The following is a 10,236-nucleotide window of genomic DNA, read 5'->3' on the forward strand; positions in this document are numbered from 1 at the left end:
TTTCACATCCCTATCTACCCTCCTCACAGGAAATATCTCAGGTTTGCCTTCCAGGGCATAAAAGACGAATACCGGGTGCTCCCGTTTGGTCTTTCGTTAAGCCCACAAGTGTTTGTGAAATGCACCGAGGCAGCGTTGGATATAGACAACTGGCTCATAGCAGCACAGTCGCCCCAGCAAACTCAGGCCCACACCAGTCAGCTCACATCGCATCTGGCGGCCCTGGGTTTTGCGATAAACTGGGAAAAGAGTGTTCTGATTACAACTCAGAGAATCACATTCATAGGACTGTCCCTCGATTCAGTTATGTTCAGAGCGCGTCTGTCCGCGGTAAGGATAAAAGCTTTCCAAGCTTGTCTGGCACTTTTTCACAGGGGGGCGTTGCTAAAGTTCATGTAGTGCCTCAGACCTTTAGGGCTGATGGCTTCAGTTCTGCTGGTCATTTCACTGGGTCGTTTACACATGCCACCTGATCACACCTACTCTGGCCAGAGTGCGGGAGAGTAGTCATGCCTTAATTCTTATAGCTCCCCGCTGGCTGGGAAAAAAATGGCTAGCGGAGATCTAACAGCTGTTGTGCGCTTTGCCGTGGCCTCTGCATCTACGGAGGGATCTCCTGTCACAGGCGCACAGAGAGATTTTTTACCCTCATCTAGAGCGCATGGCGCTATGGGCTTGGCCCGTGAGAGGCTGAATCTGACCACAGCTGGCACTGCATGAAAAGAAGCGTTTGTGTCAATCTGTGTCGCAGAGAAGTGTTGGCACATCCTTCGGTTAACGGCTTTCACACGTATCTGCAGGCAGCAAAGGAAACGCTAAAGTTTCCTGCAGTTGTCAAGCCTCAGAGCTGTTGTGAGGTGACCCCCCCTGCTCCAACGCCTAGAGGACGCTTTCACATGCAAATTACACTGAGCAACAGTGCTCTGAGCTTCACAAATGCAAATCAGTTTCCCTGAGTGAAGATAACACCTTTTAGTAAGAGGCACCAAACAAACTATCTGGCTGAGTAAACCAGGCTTAAAATAAATATTAAACCTGAATTTTAAATTGTTCTTAAGTAAGTAAGTGTGCTATAATGAATTACATTGTTTACCACGCACAAAGGTCAATGCTGTCAAATGAAACAATTCACTTTATTTCATTGTCATCCAAAACAATCCTGAATCTCAACCACTGTACAGAGTGGCATGATTACAGTCACTTTTTCAATTTTGCTGGTTAAATACACAGAGGATTTGTTAACCACACATCTACCAGCAATCCGCTCAACAGGAAGAAATGAGGCTGGGTATGATGTGTCTGTGCCCTGTGATCTCCAAACTTCTCCCGGCTTTCCATAAAAATATCTGTCCTCCCAAAATACTGGCATCATATTCATTTGCCGTTGACATTTATGTCAATGGCACACTAAGCTGTTTTCCATGAATTATAAATTCTACCTTTTTACCACTACTTTCAAAATTGCTACGAAACATTCATTGATTTAATGATTTATTTTTTCAGTGTAATATTTAATCCCCCATGGACTGCACAGTGACAAAACACAGCAGCCGGCTGTTTGGCTACAACATACATCTCCACTCAGTTCGATTATTATTTAAAATATAAAGAAGACACAATATAGAGCTGAAATTCCTTCATAATTTGAACTTCAATTGTCTAATTGTTGTTATTAAACTTTCTCAGTATTCCATTAAAACAGTCAACACTTCCAAAGCGACTTACAATAAGTGCATTCAACTATGAGGTTACCAACACAGAACAGCGAGAATCATGTATGTAAATTTACTTGTGGACATTTACTGTGAAAACCTCACGTCACCCGCTCACGTCATCAGCTGATTGGCTCGACCAATCACAGCCTCGTTAATGCATTGCAGCATCGAGTGTCGCTCGTGTTATGTTTGTTCCGTACGAGTGAGTCTGTTTTCGGGGTAAATAACTTGCTGAAGTCGACACGACGCTTTTCCCTGGAGGAGAAGATGAGTGCGTTGGTAAGCAGAGCCGCGGCCCGGTGTGGACGAGTCGAGGCGGAGAAGACGGATGCAAAGTCCCTGAGTTAAGGTGAGAGCTAAGCTAAACGGAGCCGCCATTGCTAGCTACCAAGCTAACTCGTTCATCTGAAAAGCATGCCAGCAACTTTGGGATAGCGAGAAAGTTGCTAAAATACGAATACAGCATCGAGTGCTGGAGCAGATCTAGTGCATGTGTAAATATGTATGAATTACTTAGATGTAACAGTTTGTTCTCGTTAAGTTTTTTCATCAACGTGACTTTTCTGTATGTTTTCACAGCCTCAGCCCCCCCCCCCCCACACACACACACACACACACACACACACAAACAAAGAGGCGTGAGGCTGAGACGCTGAAAGACCGGATTTAAAGTGCAGAAAATTAAGCCATTGAATGTAAGTAACTGTTTATGAATTGTTTTTGGTGTTTTTTTGCTGTGGATCTTCCAACGGTGATGCAGCGCGGCTATTTCCGTTTATTAATAATAAACTCATGTTACTCTCGTTGTTTTCCAGCTACCTGTCCATGACGTACAAAGACACACTATGAGCCAGTATGATCCGAACAGACCTTACATCAGCATTGAGGAGTTGTCGGAGAAGAAAGAGGGTAAGGTTATATTCATTAAATAATTTTCCAGTTACATGTAAAGGTGTATGTTGTCATTGAACTGTGCTAATTTTAATGAATGTGTTTACAGCTGATTGAAGCGGGACAAATGACATGGATCCATCCTTCCACAGCCAGGAGCGTACCGACCTGTGTCCCACACTTCATATAAGACTGGAAGCTACACTGATCTCACAGCTACACACCACAGACGTCTACACACTGGAGAAGATTCAGACAGAGTCCCACAAAGAAGTCATGACCCAGAGGCTGCAGAGAAACATTTCAAGCCTCACCTGAGTTTTTGTACAATATATTTGCTGTATGTAAATAAAGCTTTGACTCCACATATACCTTGTTCACATTTGTTCCCTGTACAATATGTTCACCTATAACATCAAGCATCACATGAATGTTTAGTTTTAATTAACTGCAGTGCTTTTAGTAAAGGCTTACTAATAAATAATAATAATTATTAATATATAAATTTTTATTATTAATATTGTGTGGGAGGGGCTTACCCCACGTGCGGAATGCTGTGACCCCACGTGTGCACTGCAATGACCCATAAGGTGACCAATAGCAACACTTCTACCAACCAATCACGAGTGACATTAGTTTCAAGGGTCTGTGGTTTCCTCCAATGGTGAGTAGAGAGAGGTTCTAGCCAGCGGCTGGACTCCGATTCATATGCTAATTAGATCACACGTCGCGATCGGTCCGCGCGGAGGAGCGAGCCCCCCCACGGCTCTCTCCTTTGTTCTCCATATCCCCCTTAAGGTCCGCAAACGCCGATAGACCCACCTTATCTTCACTGGCGAACGCCGAGGTAACATCATGGAAACAGTTGGTTACAGCAGGGGATTAGGCCTGTCCGAAGAGGTTCACTGTGACAATAATACTGCTTTTCGTCTAGTGTGGACTTCCACAGAGTGTAATCAAAACCATTCAGAGCGCCAGGGCCCCTTCTACAGGCATTGCATATGATGGCAAATGGCATGCGTTCGAGGATTGGTGCGCAAAACCAGGTGTGGATGCTTTTCAGAGCCCTACATCTGGCATTTTGACATTCCTACAGGAACTCTTGGACAAGGGGCTGGCGTTCTCCGCGGTCAAAGTGTAATTAGCTGCTATTTCAGCATGTCACATAGGCTTTGGGGGCAAAATGGCAGGACAGCATCCTCTCGTTTGCCAGTACATGAAGGGCGCACAGCAGATGCGGCCGGTGTCAAGGAGCTTAACCGTACCGTAGGATTTATCACTGGTGCTCCAAGCACTGTCTGGCGCACCTTTCAAGCCACTGCAGCAGGTAGAGCTTAAGATGCTCTCGTTTAAAACGGCTCTCTTTCTGGCGCTGACATCTGCAAAGCGTGTAAGCGACATTCACGCACTGTCAGTGAATCCGTCATGAATGTATTTTTTTAGGGGGGGTTTAAAGGTTTTTCTCAAACCAAATCCTGCATTTGTGCCTAAGGTTTTTAACTCGGCATTAGCATATCACCCTATTGAACTGTCGGCATTCCATCCTCCTAGGCTCTCCACGCTAGAGCAGGGACGGCTGAATGCGCTCTGCCCGGTGCGCGCATTTCCCACTTATGTGGACCGGACATCTGACTTCAGGAAATCAAAGCAGCTGTTTGTGTCTTGGGCTACGTCGCACTTGGGGAAGCCTCTTACGAAGCAGCATTTGTCATGCTGGATCGTTGAGGCAATTGCCACAGCAGGGGAGGGGATTAAAAAAAAACATAGGCCTTTGCGCACATTCCACTCGGGGGATGACTGCGTCATGGGCACTGTTCCAGGGCGCGTGCCTGTTGAAGATAAATGTGAGGCGGCCAGCTGGGCAACGCCTCATACCTTCACCAGATTTTTTTTTTTGAACATTCTTTTTATTGAACATTTTCAGAAATTATAACAGTCCAGCACAGTACATACAGATTATATGAAATATGTAGCAAATCCAAAATACATCTACAGCAATGATCTCAAAAGTCCTAATTAGGTCTTACATTTCAGGCAGTTGCAGTCTGAGCTCCCAGGTACCTCACCACTTTATCAAACTTAGCTGTAAAAAGGTCATTCTGACCTTTGATACGAAATCTTAGTCTTTCCAGAGAAATATAATCTAACATCAGAGACTTCCATAGATATATTGAAGGAGGTTCATCTCCTACCCATTTGGTCATAACAGCCTTCCGGCCCAACATAAGCAGAAAATGTACAGTGTTTTTATGTGGTCTTAGTGATTCAGGAATATAACCCAATAAACATAATATTGGATTAGGCTGTATTTTCTGTTTAATTATCTCACCAACCTCATCGCATACATTTTGCCAAAACCGTTGAATCTTTTCACATTCCCAGAGGCAGTGAAATCTTGTCCCTAAAATAGTTTTACATTTTAGGCAGTTTGGAGAGGCCCCTGCTGTGTATTTACTATACATATAAGGAGATATATAGACATTTTGTAGGATATTATATTGCATTTCTCTGAATCTGTTACATATGGATATTTTCGATGGTAAAAGTAAGATTTCCTCCCATATTTCACTGTCTATCGTTGTTTTCATCTGGGTCTCCCATAGTTTCCGTAGGGATGATAGTCTGTCTGTTTTTAGATATTGCAATTTGGAGTAAAATTTGGAGACAAAATGACCCTGTTTAAGACTATCTAAGAGAGTCTTTTCTAGTGCATTAAAGTCACCTGGAAGACTGAGAGTATCCATTTTAGTATACACATAGTGTCTGACCTGGAGGTATTTGTAAAATTCTTTTGTTTGTAATTTATATGTAGCCTGTAATGATTCGAATGTTTAAAATTTTCCCCTATCCCAAAGGTCATAAATATGGTAAATTCCTGCTTCATACCAGTTCTGAAAGTTAGGTCCAGTGCCTCCCCTGGTTAATTCAGGGTTATCAATCAGTGTTGTTAAACAACTCAATTTATGTTTAGTCTCGAATAATTTCCGTAAAGAATTCCAAGTGCTACACACATTATTAATTAGATAATTGTCTTTCGCCATAATTGGTAATTCACTCCTGCGTTTGTCAAGTAAGTTGACAGGAGAGTACGGTTTGGAGAAAGTTGCTTCAATATCAAACCATGGCGGCTTCGGTTTAGCAGTCGACCATATTGAAATAATTCTGGCTTGCATTGAAGTTGTATAGTATGTACTGTTGGGGAGGCCCCTTCACCAGATTTTATAATCTGGATGTTACTGTACCTACATGGTCTCATACAGTGAGCGTGGGGTCAGTCACAAATGTCCATGTCTGACGGAATGATTCGTTAGTTATTGGTCTTTGATAAGCTGATCTGGCAATGCGGGAGTCGCTATATCCCATAGTGAGATACCCAAACGAATGTTGAAAGAGAACTTGAGGTTAAGGAGTTAACCCCCGTTCTCTGAAACATGAGTAAGGTATCTCACCAGATCACCCTCCTTGCCTCGAGCGAGGAAGAGGTGTGCTTATTTTTTAGACTAAAGGCGATGAAGTGACATCAGGTCTTATATAGAGTAGGAGGTCCCTCCTCTAGTGACAGACGTCACGTCTGCCTGCCAGTCAGGACTGGCGGAGTGTAAAATTGCTTCTGGGGGACAGCGCGGAGGGCGTGTCCCATAGTGAGATACCTCACTCATGTTTCAGAGAATGGGGGTTCACTCCTTAACTTCAAGTTCTCTCTCTCACTTTAGTCTGTGTACCTGTCACTCACAATCTTTTGCACATGAGAATGAAGTTTGTGTATGTGCACCCCCCACTACTTCTGTGGATTGAATAAGTAATGTGGGATACGCTACAGAGAAAGTAAAATGAAAAATTTCTTGATCTGCCAAATTCGGGTGTGCAACAAAAATCTATTATATTTTACTTGTATAGCACACAATCACAATATGCAATTTCTCAAGGCACTTTGCATAGTAAGGTCGAGACCTTAAAAATTGGGGAAGTTTGGTTGATATCTGTCCAGTAGTTTTTGTTTAATCCTGCTAACCAACAGAAAGACAGACAGAGTGAAAACATAACCACCTTGGCGGAGATAAAATGTATGCCCTTGATGACCAGAGGGAATGATAAAAGATTTTTCAATGCACTTTAATTTTTATTTAATTATTCACCTAGTTTTTTAAGCTTTTTGAGAACCGGACATGAGTTGAAATTGGGGTAAGACCAAAAGTTATTATACTACTCAAAGCTTCCAAACCAGATGTCACAACTAACCAGTCTTAAGAAAGCTTCCGGTCACTGACTCACAGCTGATTCTACAGTGCCACCTCTACATCGCCGTTTATGGCTAAATAGTTCTGTCAGGATTCAGGAGCAGGATGGATGTATAGACAGGATGTAATGTATTAACTCCATTGCGGAAATCAATTTATTTTGTTTTCAGCACATCAACAATGGCGTCTGCTTTTATCACCACAATCTCTCGACATCTTCAACTGTGTTTTCTAAGTGTGGCTCTGCTCTTTCAACTGTGGATATTTGTTTTCTTTTAGTTTTCATTTTTTCATCTGTTGCATGTTAAAAGGGTCACCAATCCCCCCTCTCACTTACAGTAAATCCAGCAGGAGATCCCTGCTGTGTTCTCACATCGACTTCTGTAGACTTTGTGCCTTATACTATGTGGCCAGGCAGAGAATGTCCGCTGAAAATCTGAAGGCTCTCACTCCGACATTTGCGTTCACACATAGATATATACTTTCTCCGGAAAAAGTGTGGAGGATCTCCGGAGTTTAGTGCATCTCAAAAAGCAGCTTAACTGAATACTATTATCTGATTTTTATGCAGGAATTTGTGCTTGCTAATGTCACTGCTGTGACAGCAAGGTAACTCTCACATACACAACCAAATGAAACAAACATTACCCAAAGAGTCTTGAGAGACAGACAGGGGACCATCATCAATAACTAAAAGTAATCTGAATAGCATATTTTAGGGAATAGTTTCAGACGCATGTCATCAATAGTCTCTCTCTTACACACACCCACACATATGAAAGAAAAAAAAACTGGGGTGTTTAGGTAAGATTGTGTCTATAGCAGCATTCAAATGAGGGTTTGATGTAGTCTGGCTCTTCACTATTTTGTACTTTTGGTTGTGAAACTGAGGCTTTTTGAGTCATCCAGTTGTTTACAGAACTAGTGTGCTGATGACCAACAGTTTGAGACTGAAAGTGAAGAAACACTTACAGAAGAATGATAGTAGGTGTGGCTTTCTGGGTCACCGTGGGAAACCCCCAGTCTTCTACTTGGAGACTGCCTTTGTCAGCTCTCTTCTCCCTGTTTTTCTCTGGACTAGAATAACTGAACAGTCCTCATTTTATGGACAAAACATTAACATGAAAACCAAATACAACATGGGGAAGAAACACTTAAACCAGCAATGTCCTTCTTCAAAGGCGTTTTTGCAATTTTATTTCATTCAAGCACCTCATCATAAAAAAGAAACAAATAGCACATGGATGATAAAATAAATGATGGTATGGACATCTCTGTGTTTTTCTAAATGCTAATGTAATAGTTAAGTGTCACCCTGCACCTCCTACACATACACTGTAACAGAGCTCTAAAGTAAATTTAATATATTTTTGTTCCCCACATTTCGTGTGGGGAATAATTGAAAACACTTGAATGTCTGTTCAAGCTTTTCTACTAAAATAAGAAAAATACAGAGCCCCTCCACCCACACTACCTGATCTTTCCTGCACTTGCCAAGTGTAAACCATTTACCTGACATTTTGAATCACCAGACGTTTTTATTACAAAGGCTTACAAAAAGCCAAGAGTTTCCTGGCTGTCAACTTTCAGCCTCTGATAATCTGACCTTATTAGGATTGCGAGTCACTGCCCAACCACAGTGGCTGTGTTCAAAGTACAGTGTCAACAAGTTGAGTATATCTTCCCTGGATTTATGTTTAGCTTCTGAGAAGTAGACTTGTGTTTTATTAGTTCTTAGCAGGTTGTGCAATGTAGAGCAGTAGTTAAGTCATTTTTAATCAAATCAAAACCCAGTATTATATCTGGTTGATTGAATCAAAATCCTTTCAAATCTTAAGTTTGGGTTTGACTTTCAACAAGCCTCAATTGTAACTAAAACCAAACACTTCACTATAGTGGGTAAGCGATAGGTTAGTTGTTCCATAATCTTACAGAGTACGAAATCTAAAATGGAACTGTATCAGAACCTAGCCATACACATTTATTTCTCCACTGATTCTTGAGACACGGGACAAAACATGTCCAGCAGTTAAAACTGCTATTGGATTTGAAAATGAAAATATTTTCAAATAAAGATTTTATGGGGGATTATTAATATAATGTCACAATTATCCCCTTCAATTAATTGTGTATATTAAATATATGACACTAAGTGTCTTTCTATTCATTGAAATGTATTAAAATCAGTCAATACAAGGGGCAGCTGTCACTATCAATGATTCATTTTTACGTTCCACCTATGTGTGGCTGACAGGTTCAATTACATTTTATAGTTTTAAAGTATTTTAAATCTGAATGTTTGTATTTCCTGTGTCACAACCATGATATGTCAACAAAGTCTTCCAATTTCTGAGGAAATTGTTTAGAATTTTTAGATCATTTTATTCTCCTGAGGTAGGTTATTTTAGCATCTAGCAAGATAAAAAGAAAATGGTTATTTTTTGGAGTAATATGAGTCAAATACAGCTTTAGTGAACTGATATAAACTTGATCAGGGTTTAGTTGAGAAAAATAAAGCAAATTATGGATTTAACTAAAAGAGAACAGAGGAAAAGGATACACAATTGGAAGCATAGCCAAAGAGAATAAAGAAAGCTATGAAAAGAGGGGGTCAAAAAAAGGCAGATACCTTCAAGAGAAATGGAAAATATAAAAAGAAAACTCAGAAATGCCCAAATTAAGAAAGCAGACATGGCATACAAATTTGAAAACACAGAAGAGCATGTGAATCACCAAGAACCATAACAGAGAGAAAGCAGCGTAGTATAAATAACAGCTCTGAATCAGTTAAGAAAACACTTCTGTTACAAAATGTTCTAATGAAAGAATTCAGTGAATGAAATCAAAGAGCAGAACCAATTCATGGATATTGTGCAAAATCAAAGAAACTTCTATCTTCAGGGAAGATTTTTAAAATAATACTAGTTGCTGAATAAAATGAGGCAATTTTGTCTGAGGCCATCTACCTAAAGTCCCAACTACCTTCAGAAAATTGAACGAAAAAGTCCGAAACATCTTTTGTAATTCTGCATGTATTACCACTGACAAGTAAGACACAATTACTTGAAATAAGAACAAACGTGAATAAAATGTTCACAAACAACTAATCCATTGTTGGTTTGTTTTAATGTTGTACTTGACTGATTCAATATTTTAGAGCTAAAATGACTACAAATTCAACTTTTTGTCACCACCTTCAGATATGGGTAATCTTCGTAAGGTATGTCAAATCTGTAACATGAACAATTTGATGATATTTCAGTAAATTTCATATTTTTTGAGGAATTGTTGGTTAAACATGAAAATGTAATCCGTCTCCTGGCATGAGATGGTGTTTTTAAATCTTAAAAACATTTGAATTGCTGTTTAAAGTCGTCAAAATTCTATTCTAC

General features: G+C 40.5%; 1 long non-coding RNA gene across 1 annotated transcript; it reads left to right on the forward strand.

Moving 5' to 3' along the window:
- Nucleotides 1-2,330: 2,330 nt before the first annotated feature.
- Nucleotides 2,331-2,975, forward strand: LOC133003902 (uncharacterized). Its single transcript, XR_009678311.1, has 3 exons — nt 2,331-2,410; nt 2,531-2,624; nt 2,716-2,975. It is a non-coding gene; the product is annotated as an uncharacterized LOC133003902 (long non-coding RNA).
- Nucleotides 2,976-10,236: the final 7,261 nt, after the last annotated feature.

This window comes from Limanda limanda, chromosome 6 (assembly GCF_963576545.1).
Source record: "Limanda limanda chromosome 6, fLimLim1.1, whole genome shotgun sequence".
In the NCBI taxonomy this organism is placed as follows: Eukaryota; Metazoa; Chordata; class Actinopteri; order Pleuronectiformes; family Pleuronectidae; genus Limanda; species Limanda limanda.